Source organism: Microcaecilia unicolor, chromosome 4 (genome assembly GCF_901765095.1).
Source record: "Microcaecilia unicolor chromosome 4, aMicUni1.1, whole genome shotgun sequence".
Taxonomy (NCBI): Eukaryota; Metazoa; Chordata; class Amphibia; order Gymnophiona; family Siphonopidae; genus Microcaecilia; species Microcaecilia unicolor.
This window is the reverse complement of record NC_044034.1, coordinates 36,313,740-36,324,356: the sequence shown is the minus strand read 5'-3', so window position 1 is coordinate 36,324,356 and position 10,617 is coordinate 36,313,740.

The following is a 10,617-nucleotide window of genomic DNA, read 5'->3' as shown; positions in this document are numbered from 1 at the left end:
TTGCTGGGCCACATGGCCTCCACAGTTCATGTGACTCCCATGGCCCGCCTTCACATGAGACCTGCTCAATGGACCCTAGCTTCCCAGTGGTTTCAGGCTGCTGGGGATCTAGAAGACGTGATCCATCTGTCCACGAGTTTTCTCAAATCCCTGTATTGGTGGACAGTTTGGTCCAATTTGACTCTGGGACGTCCTTTTCAAATTCCTCAGCCACAAAAAGTGCTGACTACGGATGCGTCTCTCCTGGGGTGGGGAGCTCATGTCGATGGGCTTCACACCCAGGGAAGCTGGTCCCTCCAGGAACGTGATCTGCAGATCAATCTCCTGGAGTTACGACGGTCTGGAACGCTCTGAAGGCTTTCAGAGATCGGCTGTCCCACCAAATTATCCAAATTCAGACAGACAACCAGGTTGCCATGTATTACATTAACAAGCAGGGGGGCACCGGATCTCGCCCCCTGTGTTAGGAAGCCGTCAGCATGTGGCTCTGGGCTCGCCGTCACGGCATGTTTCTCCAAGCCACATATCTGGCAGGCGTAAACAATAGTCTGGCCGACAGGTTGAGCAGGATTATGCAACCTCACGAGTGGTCGCTCAATTCCCGTGTAGTGCGACAGATCTTCCAGGTGTGTGGCACCCACTTAGTAGATCTCTTCGCATCTCGAGCCAACCACAAAGTCCCTCAGTTCTGTTCCAGGCTTCAGGCCCACGGCAGACTGGCATCGGATGCCTTCCTCCTGGACTGGGGGGAGGGTCTGCTGTATGCTTATCCTCCCATACCTCTGGTGGGGAAGACTTTGTTGAAACTCAAGCAAGACCGAGGCACCATGATTCTGATTGCTCCTTTTTGGCCGCGTCAGATCTGGTTCCCTCTTCTTCTGGAGTTGTCCTCCGAAGAACCGTGGAGATTGGAGTGTTTTCCGACCCTCATCACACAGGACGAAGGGGCGCTTCTGCATCCCAACCTCCAGTCTCTGGCTCTCATGGCCTGGATGTTGAGAGCGTAGACTTTGCCTCTTTGGGTCTGTCAGAGGGTGTCTCCCGCATCTTGCTTGCTTCCAGGAAAGATTCCACTAAGAGGAGTTACTTCTTTCTATGGAGGAGGTTTGCCGTCTGGTGTGACAGCAAGGCCCTAGATCCTCGCTCTTGTCCTACACAGACCCTGCTTGAATACCTTCTGCACTTTTCTGAGTCTGGTCTCAAGACCAACTCTGTAAGGGTTCACCTTAGTGCAATCAGTACATACCATTACCGTGTGGAAGGTAAGCCGATCTCAGGACAGCCTTTAGTTGTTCGCTTCATGAGAGGTTTGCTTTTGTCAGAGCCCCCTATCAAGCCTCCTACAGTGTCATGGGATCTCAATGTCGTTCTCACCCAGCTGATGAAACCTCCTTTTGAGCCACTGAACTCCTGCCATCTGAAGTACTTGACCTGGAAGGTCATTTTCTTGGTGGCAGTTACTTCAGCTCATAGAGTCAGTGAGCTTCAGGCCCTGGTAGCCCAGGCCCCTTACACCAAATTTCATCATAACAGAGTAGTCCTCCGCACTCACCCTAAGTTCTTGCCAAAGGTTGTGTCGGAGTTCCATCTGAACCAGTCAATTGTCTTGCCAACATTCTTTCCCCATCCTCATTCCTGCCCTGCTGAACGTCAGCTGCACACATTGGACTGCAAGAGAGCATTGGCCTTCTACCTGGAGCGGACACAGCCCAACAGACAGTCCGCCCAATTGTTTGTTTCTTTTGATCCCAACAGGAGGGGAGTGGCTGTGGGGAAACGCACCATATCCAATTGGCTAGCAGATTGCATTTCCTTCACTTACGCCCAGGCTGGGCTGGCTCTTGAGGGTCATGTCACGGCTCATAATGTTAGAGCCATGGCAGCGTCGGTAGCCCACTTGAAGTCAACCACTATTGAAGAGATTTGCAAAGCTGCGACGTGGTCATCTGTCCACACATTCACATCTCATTACTGCCTGCAGCAGGATACCCGACGCGACAGTTGGTTCGGGCAGTCAGTGCTTCAGAATCTGTTCGGGGTTTAGAATCCAACTCCACCCCCCTAGGCCCATGTTTATTCTGTTCCAGGCTGCACTCTCAGTTAGTTGGATAAATTGTTAGGTCAATCTCAGTTATGTCCTCGCCGTTGCGAGGCCCAATTGACCATGGTTGTTGTTTTGAGTGAGCCTGGGGGCTAGGGATACCCCATCAGTGAGAACAAGCAGCCTGCTTGTCCTCGGAGAAAGCGAATGCTACATACCTGTAGAAGGTATTCTCCGAGGACAGCAGGCTGATTGTTCTCACAAACCCGCCCGCCTCCCCTTTTGGAGTTGTGTCTTCCCTTCTCTTTGTCTTGCTACATATGAGACTGGCCAGCACGAGCCGGTTTCGGGCGGAAAGACGGCCGCGCATGCGCGGTGCGCGAGGGCTAGCAAAGGCTTTTGCTAGTGAAGATTCCGATTGGAGGGGCTGCCGTGGACGTCACCCATCAGTGAGAACAATCAGCCTGCTGTCCTCGGAGAATACCTTCTACAGGTATGTAGCATTCGCTTTACAGGCTGGATGTGGCTGCCAGGAAAGACGCGCATTTTGGAGCACAAGTGCTGGTGCGAGGTGTGGCTTGGTCCCACCCTATCTAGGGATTGCTTTGATACATCCCACTCGTAATGGATTCATCTGCTTGATGACAAGGAAGGGAAAATTAGGTTCTTACCTTGGTAATTTTCTTTCCTTTAGTCATAGCAGATGAATCCATGAGCACTTAATTTTATGTTCAGTTTTTTCTGTAGATATGTTCTCTCATTGGGAGAAGTTGGAAAACAGTCTTCAGGATTTCTGTTCAGTTACAGGAGGATGACTTCATTGCCTCCAGGAGGAGTTCATTCCCTCCTTTGAATTATTGCTCCAGTTTTGGGGCGTTCATCCGCTGTGAGGAAAGTTCATGTTATTATGATTTGCGGTGTAACACTGCTTTGGAAGCTTCAAATACTGAAGAGCATGGATCTAGCTGGCCATCAGGCACTATGGTTTTTCAGTGCTCTCTATCTCCCCCTGCTGGTTGATGGACACAACCCACTCGTAATGGATTCATCTGCTATGACTAAAGGAAAGAAAATTACCAAGGTAAGAACCTAATTTTCCAATTGGTGGGTATGTAAGACCTAAATAGAATAGAAAGGTGGTCTTAGTGCGCCCTTAAACGGTTCTTTCCCATGTGCTAAGACCAATTGTACTGAAGCTGGAAAATGGCTGATTATTCATTTTCTGAATTAATGGCCGTATGCTATTAATGGTCATATACTAATGTTGCTATTAGCATGCTGCTATTAACAATTAGCTTTGAGCCCTTACCACCACCTATTTTGTAAGTCGTAAGGGCTCATGCGCTAATCCTGCACTAATCAGTTAGCGCACAGCCTGAGGTGAGGGGGCACATTTTAGCCCCCCCCCAGCGCCGCTGACCCCCCCCCCCCCCCCCCGCCATTTTGACCCCCCCGCCGCTGCCATCACCACCAACAACTTTGACCCCCCCCCTGCCGACGACCCTCTCGACCCCCCCTCCTGCCGTCAACCCCCCCCTCCACCACCGCCGTCGGCTACCTTTGCTGGTGGGGGACCTCAACCACCTCCAGCCAAGGTCCTCTTCTTCCGGCGCAAGGCTTTGTTCTGCTTCTGTGAGTCTGATGTCCTGCACGTCCTACGTTGTAAGTGCAGGACGTCAGACTCACAGAAACTGAACGAAGCCTTGCACCGGAAGACGAGGACCTCGGCTGGCGGGGGTTGGGTTCCCCCGCCAGCAAAGGTCGGCGGCGGCGGAGGAAGGTTGGCGGCGGGAGGGGGGGTCGAGAGGTTCTTCAGCAGGGGGGTCCAGGGCCAAATCTATGGTGGCCCAGGCCCCCGTGGCCCCACGTAGCTACGCCACTGCCCACAAGAACAAGCAAATAGAAAGGAAGATAGTGGGAAATAGACCACATACTCCAGAGACAAGGAGGACAATCTTAATGCTTAAGTTGTATTGATCACAGACTCAACACAGCGCTGTGTTTCGGCCCAACGGCCTGCATCAGGAGTCTTTTAAACAAAAGGAACTTAAAATCTTCAGACGTAAAGCTTTTCAGATTGAATCAGTGAGTTGGTCTTGAAAAAGACCTTTCTCATAATCATTGCGTGCTTCTGAATCTGATTAACCAATTGTCAGATCCAAACAAAATAACAACCCTTCACAGAACTGTAAAAGTTGTGGAAAGAAGCCTGGAGAAGGATTTGGGTTAGCACAGCTGTGGACAAAGAGGTGCAGTTGCAGGGTCTATTGGGAGGTATAGAAAGCTCAATTCCGAACCTTAACACTATATTTTTCACCCAGACAGCAGCAAGGAAAAATTCCTGCATAGCTTGGAACAATGACCAGGAAGTATCTTAGGGTCAGAGGCAAAAGGTTGTTCTGGAATTTAAAGTGGGTAATGCTTTGAATTTGCAGAAGATGTAAAACCCTAAGAGAGGGCAAGAAACTGTGAAGAAACAGGAGAAAATGTGTGGCCTGGGTAGATGTATCAAAAAGGTACACCATTCAGTGAAATAGTGCAGAACAATGAGTTTCATTAGCTAAAAAGAACAAATGCTGTTCTTGTGAAGATTGTTCCTATATCCGTTTACTTATTTTGTTCTTTGATTTTTGGGGGAACAAATAGTTACTGTTAGGAAAAAATAAAATGATGAATAAGTTATAGTTTGAACAGAGAATGGTCAGCTCATGGAATTCCAATTGCCAAGAATCAAGAGAAAGTATTATTTATTGATTTATACAATTATTTAATAAGGTGTGCAAAGAATTGGTCTCCTGATGGGTGCATACACATGATTAGAGTATGAAGTGACTAACTTAAAAAGAAAAATAAGTAATAGATGGTGGGGAGGAAAGTAAAGTGCACAGCTATTGTCCTTGCCCTTTGAGAGAGTTTGTATTTATTTATTTTTGTGCAACCTTTGTGGAGTAAACATAGTAAAACAATACAGTGAATTTTGAGATGCTCAAGTTTATTGTGTTCAAAACAATTAACTGTACTGGACCAAATATAACTGTGTACAGAGAAGAACAACCCAGTCATTCAGGCTAGCTGGTTATACACATTCAGAGTGACTCATGTAATTAAAAGAAAAGTTTGCTCCCCCACATTCTCTCTTCCCCTAAATCCATATGTCCCCCCACACACTTTATTTATCCATGTCCCTCAGTCCATCACCCTTAAAATGTTCTCCCCCGGGTCCTATCTACTATATACTCTTTTCTATCCAAACCCCTACCAGTCGTAATTTCATTCACCATTCCCACCAGTCAGCCTTTACCATCCTGACTGTACCCTCAACCTCTTCAAACTGGCCCTCACTCCAGGTTTTCTTAAGCCTCCCCCCCCCCCCCCCCCCTACACACACACACACTCTTTATATTTTCTGTTTGTTGGCCTCTGGAACAGCTATTCTGTTTTCTTCCAGCACCACATGACACTTCAGTGAGTTTGAAATGCATGGTGCCCTGATTCCTTCACTGTTCTATCAGTTTTGTGAGAAAAGGTTTGGAGTTTAGGAAGTGCACTGTTCAAGCGTACAGAGAGCTGCATGATGCAGGTAGAAACAGAAAAATTGTTATGGATGTAGTGCCAGCAGCAAGGCATGGGGGGGTGGAGGTCGAGGATGTGTATGGGGGAAGAGTCCAAGGGGCACACTTACAATGAAGAACACTGGTTTAGTTGTAAAAAGGAAAGGAGGCTTCTTGTTAAAGAACTCCCTTCCATAGCACTGCATAAAGTCCTACAAGAGCATGTAGGCTAGCAACACCTCTACAAAATGGGTATGCTGGTGCTGTTGCGCGAAGGAGGAACTAATGTCATTGCCCTTATAACCTGTTGGCTGCCTGACCTCTCCATACTTTAAAAAATGCCCTGGTGGGTCCGGTGGGACCCGCAGCCAGGCCTGACCAAACCCGGCCTGGACCCCTTTCCCAAGTCACAAGCTATCCTTGGTGGCTTAGCGGTGGCCTACTCCACCCCCATACCTCATATGTTAGAAGTTTTAGCAGCCAACTGAAAACCATATATTCAGTGCTAGTGCCTGGACATGGCTTGGCATTGAATATCCAGGAATACAGTCATTGGCGGTGTGACAAGGCAAGCCCCAGAGATTCCCTGTGAAGCAGTTGAGCCCAGAACTATGGGTCCCAGAAGTCCTTAGAAGAAGGAGAGAAGAGAGTAGTCCTAAAAAAGATTGAATGGATTCCCAGCCCCAGCAGGGGGAGCAATGGCTCGAGGCAAGGTGAGTCTGTTACTCCCTTTCCCACTAGAAGAAGAGGGAAGGATGAAGCTCAGTTTCCCTCAGTATATAATTCCCCCCAGCTGTGAGAAGGGGAGAGTAGATTTCCTGGAGGCTCTCAGTCACCAGGAGAGAAGGGAGACGAATGGAGAGAGAGATTCCATGGAGTATGTGGAGGAAGTAAGTAGCCTTCCACTAGAGCTGCCTAAGGGAGAGGAGCCAGCTACCATGGAGTGGGAGAATTCAAAGGTTGCCCTGCCCAGCACTTGAAGGCAGTGGAGGAGGCCACACTGGGCATGGTGCTGAGAGGTGGGAGAAACTGCCAACCCTGCTCCTTACAGGGTTCTCTCTGTGCTGTGAAAAGGCAGGTGATTTGTGGTATTGGTTTGATGTGCAAAGACTGTCCATGAAGATTTGTTCTGAACTGTTGTTCAGAAGGAGAGGGAAGGGAAAGCTAATGCCCTAATAGAAAACCTGAGCATTTGCTGAGGGATTTTGGGACCTGGACTGTACCTTCTTTTTCTTTTGAAGATTATCTTATGAGGACTGTACCTTTTTCTTTTGAACACTATATTAAGAGGGCTGTACCTTTTGTTTTGAAGAATATATTATGATTTTTGGTAGGAAATTGCCTTGATAATAAAATACTTTGGCCCTGAGTCCCAATATCAGCAGCATTCTGTCCTGGAACCCTGGGAGCCTCGCAGGCTTGCTGGCTCCACCCAAGAGGAGGAAGCGGACCCCCCCTTTTACAGCAGCCATAAAAACACTGATTGCTGCCAGCTAAATATCACCACTTTCCCCAGCTCTTTGTGCTTTTGAGAAAAGGGCAGCCATATGAAAGAGAGGGAAAAAGAGAAATATTAAAGAACACAAACTGCATGAGGCTTGGCATAGCAGTCCAAGTGCACTTGAAAGACAGGGGCAATCAGACTCCAGTGCCCAAACTGTTTCATAAGCACAGTGATGGTAGGGGTAGGAAGTGATTGAGCTATGTAGGCAGCCAAAGATGACATCAGGCTTCATATCTGCAGTAGTAGTCCAACAAAGGTTTAACATAGTTTTACAATGGGCTAGCAATGTAGAAATGGTTTTAGTACAGGTGTTGACTCACACGGAAACCTTGACCACATACTGCATTAAAATGAATGTAAATTTGGTGATTAACCATTCCTTGCAAGAAAAAAAAAACAAAAGTTTTAGCCGCATGACTAATGCAGGAAATTATTTCCAGGTTTGAGGCAGCATAGAAGGGTTGGTTGAGAGGAGTAGGTGTCTACTGGCACCCTCTCTCTCTTCCCTCAACCTGGTCAGCCTGTTCTGGATACCTTTTTGCATCGGACCTCCTCCCGACCCAACTCCCTCCCCCCACTCACACTTCAAAAACCTTTCCCTGGTAGTCTAGTGGCCCTCCGCCCCATCTCTCCAATCTAACCCACCTACGTACACTTCAAAACCCTTCCCTGGTAGTCTAGTGGTCCCCCAACCCAACCTCCCTTTTCCCTGCTAAAAAAATTAAATCCCTGGTGTCTGGTGGCATCTTCTCCCCATTATACCTTATGAGCAGCAGATTGCTCTGCATGAAGTTTCTCTGCAGACTACCATTGGGCTGGATCACCTTGTTGGACATTAGGATTGGATACACATGGCACATATGGTATATGTCCTGCAGCCCTTTAAGGAAGCTACAGAGGCCCTGAGTGCAGCCACAGCCACTTTTGTTTGCGATTACACCCTTTAGTACAGTTTCTGGAACAGACACTGGAGGAATTGTTGTAGGAGACGGATGTATTGGAGGAGATACTGCTGTTAGCACAATGTTTACAGAGGCAAGTAGAAAGTTGCCTAAAATTTGTCACTCACCAGGAATACTGCATGCTGGCTGCCATGTGTGATCCATGGGTGAAAGGGAGTATTGCTTTCCAGCTGAATAGGCTTTGTGTCTGAAAAGGAAAACATTGCTTGTATCAGAGAGGAACAGGAAAAGAGGTGTAGTGTGGAAGAGAGAGAGAAGGCTCCCTTTTCAGCCCTGCCAGTAGCAACATCAGCAGCTGTACCCTATCCCTGAAAATATTAGCAGCTTCCTCTTCACCCTCCTTCTGCCATCAGCTGCCCTTTCCCATCACAGAACTTGATAAAGGCCATAGCTTCAGAAATTCAATAATTGGCAGTAGAGGGCAATGCCAGCACCTCCCAGAAGAAAAAGCTGCAGAAGGTATGGTGAGTACTACCTTTTTGAGCTGATACAGATTATGGCAACAGACCCCTTAGCATACTGTGCAGAGAATGCCATGGTAATGACATGCCAGAATTACTCAGCATTTTGCTGTAATGTCCATCAACTAATTTTCTAAGTGAACTAGTGTTCTCTATGGTGGGGGAAATTGTCAGTCCACATCGTTCACAGATAGACCCAGACTTCATGGAAAAGCTGTTCCTCAAGATAAATCTCCCCCTGCTGGGTTTATCTGAAATACCATTTTAGTGAGATGAGAAGGATTAATGCATTGCATACTGTGCCACTTATTTGTCCCTCTCCTTTCTGCTGTGAAATGGGATGTTGCGCCTGTTTTATGTATCCTCCTCTGTCAGAGTGTTCAATACGGATACAGAATAGAATTCATGAGATGCTTGCTAGAGAATGAGGCAGGGACAAAGTTTGTTCCCTCCCCACAATCTCTGTATCCATCCCCGCTAGCTCTGTCCCCGTCTCTGCGAGCTCCGTCGGATCCCATCCGCACAAGCCTCGAACAGTTATGATTTTATGTTTAAATCATTTTATTAAAGTATAAAAAGAACCAATATTCTGTACAACTGTTGTTTTATAAATCACAAACAATACAGAACAAAGAGCAACAAAATCCCTGTCTCTGGCACAAATGTCCCCTCCACTACTGGGGAAACTGAACAAGCCAAATTACTACATAACGCTACATAGAAAATTCATTCTAATTGAATACCTCAGTCATGCACACAGAGAACACAAATGCCAAATACATATTAGCTGACCAAGCCCAAGAAGCCACACCAAATAAATAGTTGCATTTCCTCCGATATCGTGCAAAATATAAAGATCAGATATGCCAGGGATAGTGTACAACTAGGACAACTGCCCCCTGGCCAGAGAGAGCCGTAAGCCTGCTAGAAACTGAAGAAGGCATCGCTTTGGGTTCCCCTCCTAAATTTCTGCTCTGGGCCCTAGCCACATCTAACACCCAGGGCTGGTCTTAGGCAGGGGCAACAGGGGTGGTCGCACAGGGCCCCGCATCTCTGTCACATGTGTCTTCCTGTCTCGAAACAGCTCGGTGCTCTGTACCTTAATGTGCATCCACATTTTAGTAGAAAGCATCAGGCAGTGGCAGTGATTTTTCATATTCCATTGGCCCCCTTTTGATGTCACTTCTTGCTTCCGCAGGGACGGGATGAAGCAGCAAGGAGGCTCTGGGTTTGGAACCTGATGGGATATGAAAATTGCTGCCGCTGTCTGCTGCTCTCTTCTGAAATGTGGTGGATGCATATGAAGGTATGGGGTGAGGTGGGGTTCTGAGAGCTCTAAACCTCCTTTTAAACTGATAAATTATGGCTTGTGGTGGGCCCCACTGAATTGGTCTGCACAGGGCCCCACAATTGCTAAGACTGGCCCTCCTAACACCAGCTCTGGCAGGGAACACATTTTCAAATCTGACATATTCTAATCAGAAAATAGACAATACAATTTTGTTCTACCTTTTGTTGTCTGGTTATTTATTTTTCAAATCATGTTGGTCACAGGATCTGGTTTCTGTTTCCCTCTGTCTTCTCAACTCACTCGCCACGGTCTCCTGCCTATTTGATATTTCTTCTTTCTCTATGCCCACCAACCATCTTCCACCTTCTGATTCAACTTCCTGTTTTTGCTAAACAGGAAGTTGCATTAGAAGGTAGGACCCAACAGAGAGAAGTCCTCAGAACAGGCATATGGAGATTACTGTCAGCTCAGCTGGCTACATAAGGTAGAGCTACTGAGGGAGGGAAGCACGGAGATGCCAGATCTGCGGGAGCGGTAACAGCAGCTTTTTTTTTTTTTTTACTGTTCCTGTAGGGTGGTAAAAAGTTTTGCATCCGCACCCGTGTTAAATGGACCAACTTTTTTCTTTTACCATGGATTACCGCAGCTCCCAATCCCCATGTCATTCTCTAATGTTTGTTTTGTAGTCTGGCATGGTGGTGCTGCTTACCTGCTGCCTCTGTGAAAATCTGTTGTTTGTAACCCTTTGCTGGGGTAAGATCTGATAACTACACAGTTCCTGGTTTAAGACCCTAGAATGCCAAGCTT